The following is a 5,046-nucleotide window of genomic DNA, read 5'->3' on the forward strand; positions in this document are numbered from 1 at the left end:
TAATATATTCTTATTCTCTTTTGTCTATAATATTAAGTAATCACTGGACTCTCATGCCAAGAAGTTTAAAACCATGCTAATTGATCAATTACAACTTCATATCAGTAACCATGTTTCTGAAAAAGAGCCAATTAGTAGCAGACAATTACCAATGCCACATTCCACACACCCACCTCCTGAAAGTTTTCCAAGTCCTGAATATTTTATTTTATTTTATTTTGCTTCTCAAACCTTATATAAGATTGGCAGTTTGTTTTCTTCAAAAGTACTATGTCTTACCAAGGAAAAATTTAACTTTTTTCCCCCTGATATTGAATGTTGACATATTTTCCAATTCTACTCTCATTATCATTATTCTAAACTATATGTTAATAATATCAACCTGAGTTATTTAAACAGCTATTTCATTGGTCCAACATGCACTATCTTTTTCTTTTTAATCCATTCTTCAAATCTCAAATAATTCATTCTGTGAGGCCAGTATTACCTTGATGTCAAAACCAGGAAGACACATCACAAGAAAATAAAAATACATATTAATATCCCTTATGAACATAGATGAGGAAATCCTCAACAAAATACTAGCACACTTAATCCAATAACATACAAAAATGATTATACTTCATGACCAAGTGGTATATATAACTTGGAATGATGGACTGATTTAGCATATGAAAATCAATGTAATCCTTATTAATAGATTAAAGGACAAAACAATATAGTCATCTCATCTGGTGCAGAAAAAGCATTTGACAAAATCCAATACCATTTCATGATAAAAACACTTGACAAGTTAGAAATAGGAGGGACTTCCTCAATTTTATAAAGGCATCTATGGAAAACCTACAGACAACATCATGCGTAGTGTCAAAGAACAAATGCTTTTCTTCTAAGATCAGAAACAAGAAAAAGATATCCACTATTGCTACTTCTTCTCTTTAGTATTGTATTGGATGTTCTAGCCAGAAGAATTAGTTAAGAAGAAATAAACAGCATCAAGATTAGAAAGAAGTAAAACTATCTCTGTTTATACCTCATGGATGATATGATTTGTAGATGTAAAATCCAGGGTGATCCACAACAAACCAACCAGCCACCAAACAAAAAACACTTTTAGAATTAATAAATGGGTTCATCAAGTTTCTGTGATATAAAATCAGTACAGAAAAATCAATTGTATTTTTGTATACTACCAATGAACAATTTGGAAGTGATATTCAGAAAACAATTCCATTTACAATTTTATCCAAAATAATCAAAAGCTTAGATATATTTAACTAAAGAAATGCAAGTTTTACACACTCAAAACTATAAAACATTATTGAAAGAAAATATATATGTCAATAAATGAAAAAAAAATTCATGTTCATAGATTGGAAGATTTAATATTGTTAAGAGAGCATTAAACTCCAGATCTATGGATTTGTCACAATCCTTGTAAAAATCCCAGTTTCTTTTTTTTTCCTTTTTCAGAATTCACATGTTGATCCTAATAGTGAAAACCATCTTGATAAAGAAGGACAAAGTTCAACAATTTAGATTTCCTGATTTAAAAACTTAATACAAAGTTACAGCAATCAAACACACTGTAGTACTAACAAAGGATAGATATGTATATAAAGCAATGAAATATAATTGAGAGCCCAGAATTAAATCCATGCAATAAGCCCAGTAATTTTTGACAAGAGTTCCACAACCTTTTATCAGGGAAAAACGTTTTCTTCAATAAATGGTGCTGACACAACTGAATATCAACATGTCAAAGAATGATGTTAGATCCTTACCTCACTCCATATACAAAAATAAATTCAGAATGGATAAACAACCTAAATAGAAGAAAAAAATTATAAAATTCTTAGGATAAAACATAGGGGAATATCTTTGTGACCTTGGATTGTACAATGATTTCTTATATATGATCAAAAGAATAAGTGACAAAAGAAAACATAAACTGGAGTTCATCAAAACTAAAAACTTTTATTCTTCAAAGGACATCATCAAGAATGTAAAAACATAGGAGACTTGTACCCAGAATACATGTAGACCCTATTATCTCAACAAAAAGACAAATAACCCAGTTTAGAAATGGGCAAAGACTTCAAATTTCTTAAAGGAAATATACAAATGATCAATAAGCACATGAAAGATGCTCAATATCATTCATCATCAGGGGAATGCAAATCAAAACCACAGTGAGATGCCACTTCATACCCTTAAGATGATTTTTTAAAAATTTACAGACATACAATAACAGGGCTGGCAGGACTGGGGAGAATATTGTAACTCTCATAGATTGTTGGTGGAAATGTAAAAATGGTGCAGCCACTTTGAAACAGTTTGCTTCTCAAATTGTTAAATCTAGAGTTTCCATATAACCCAGAAAACCCACTCCTAGGTACATACCAACAATAAATGAAAAAATCTTATGCACAATATTCAAAACAGCATTGTTAGAATAGCCAAGAAGTAAAAACAACTCAAGTGTTCGTCAACAGATGAACGGATTAGCAAATGTGGTATATTTCCAGCCATACAAAGGAATGAAGTTCTGATACCTGCTACAAGAGAGGTGACCCTTAAAAACATGATGCTAAGTGAAATTATCCAGTCATAACAAACCACATATTTTATAATTCAATGCATATAAAATGTTCAGACTAGTCAAATGCATAGAGGCAGAAATAGATCAATGGTTGTTAGGGGCTGAATTGGAGGAATGTAGAATGAGTGCTAATGACCATGAGGTTTCTTTTTTAGAATGATGAAAATGTTCTGGAATTAGTGATGATGGTTGAACAACTCTGCAAATTTCCTAACAAACAGTGAATTGTATGTTTTAAAGAGTGAACTTTATGGTGTGTAATGCATTTCTCAATAATGGTGACATAAAAATAAAACTAACCCAAAGCAATTTGTCTAAAATGAAAGTGTAACCTTATTAAATCTGATTTTTTTTAATGCTTTCCAGTGGCTTCCTCTTGTCTTTATGATAAATTTCAAAGGCCTTGACAGGAGCTTTAATGATGATCTCTATGTAACTCTCATTGCATTTCTTGGCACTCCCCACCCCAACGATAGATACACCAAACTCTATGCTTCTGTCTTGTTAAACCTCCTTCAAGTCTATACCTCTAAAATTTTCACTTCTCTACACTCAGTTCTTCAAGCAGTCTCTTCATCTTTCACTCTACTATGAAACCTTCCTTTGCCCACCATCCATTATTAATAGGTTAAGTATGCTTGTTCAGTTATTCATAAGGCGCTAATAGGTAGTATACTTGACTGTAATTGTTGGTTTCCTTTTTCGTCTCTCCCACTAGACTGGAAATCTACAAGGACAGAGATTGTCTCTCCTATTCTTCTTTTCATTCCCAATGCTATAAGTAACAAAATGCATATTTACTGGATGAATGTATCAATGAATGGGCTCATATTAGTGTTATCTGAATATTTTTGGTGTGATGGTTTTAGTAATAGTTCTAATTAATGAAGCTGGACTTCCTAAAAATATAAATTTCTTCTTACAAAAATTTAATTTGCTTTTGTTTACCATATTTATGATATTGCAAAACTGATGCCTTAATGGAACACATAGTAGGACCATCCTATGGCTAGATTTCTAACCACCCCAATCATCTTTCTTCACAGGCACAGTTATCCTTCATTAAACAAAATGCTTAAGCATGAATAATTAGTTCCTGTTTAATAAAATTGGTAATAATATAAATTTGCACAGCAGCATATTGCTTTAAGGATGAACAAAAATTTGGGGGTCTTTTTTTAGTGACTGTATTCTTCCCTTTAAACGTCTAAAACTTATTTTGGTCAAACAAGTTGGATTCCATTAGCCTGTGTCTGCTCAAAGTGAGCTACGCAGAGAGCAGGATCCCATAGGCCTCTTGAAGGTTTCCAAGTCAGCTTTGCCCAGTTTGTTATAATAAAAACATTTGTGTGGGTCTCCTGAGTGGCTCAGTCGGTTCAGCGTCTGACAACAACTCAGGTCATGATCTCACGGTTTATGAGTTCAAGCCCTGCACTGGGCTCTGTGCTGACAGCTCAGAGCCCAGAGCCTGCTTCTGGTTCTGTGTCTCCCTCTCTCACTCTCTGCCCCCTCCCCTGCTTGTGAGCTCTCTCGCTCTCTCTCTCTCTCTCTCAAAAATAAATAAACATTTAAAAAATAAATAAAAACGTGTGTTGACTTATATTTTCAGATGGGCTATGTTATTAAAACAGACAGCCATAAAGATGGTAGGATGCTTATTTAAAAACAACAACCAGTTTTCCATGTAAATAATGGAAATTATTTAATAATGCCTGATTAGTAATTAGTGATTTGTTAGATGTTGCTTAGTTGATGATGAATTAATATATTAACAGGTATGTTAGGCTTGTCCAGAGAAACAGGTCCAATAGAACTGAGAGAAAGAGAGAGTTTCAATTTGTTATAAGTAGTTGGCTTATGCAATTGTGGAGTATAAGTCCTAACTAAGATCTACAGTCGATAAGCTGAAGACCCAGGAGAGCTAATGGTGTAGTTCCAGTCTAATGGCCCACAGACTTCAGACTCAGTACAGCTAATGTTTCAGTTTGAGTCCAAAGGCAGGAAATAACCTATGGCCCAGCTAGAAAGTAGTCAGGCAGGAGGATTCCCCCTTATTTGAGAGAGGGGCAGTCTTTTGTTTTATTCAGGCCTTCAACTAATTGGATGAGGCCCACTCACATTACGAAAGGCTACCTGCTTTACTCAGGGTATTGATTTAAATGTTAATGCATCCAAAAACACTCTTACAGAAACCCCTGTAATAATGATTGGCCAAATACCTGGGCAACCTATGGCCCTGTCAAGCTAACATATAAAATTAACCATCACAACAGGCATTTACTACATGTAACTACATGTTACTACATGTAACTACTAGGCATTTCCCTTTTTGTTTGTAATTATTTTTTATTTTTACTTTTTGAGGAGAGCTGTTAGTAATAGGTGAAATCCTTTGTGCTCCAGTTTTCAGATTGGTGTCTGTTGCACGCAGAATTCTGAAATGA

This window comes from Panthera leo, chromosome B3 (assembly GCF_018350215.1).
Source record: "Panthera leo isolate Ple1 chromosome B3, P.leo_Ple1_pat1.1, whole genome shotgun sequence".
NCBI classification, from domain to species: domain Eukaryota; kingdom Metazoa; phylum Chordata; class Mammalia; order Carnivora; family Felidae; genus Panthera; species Panthera leo.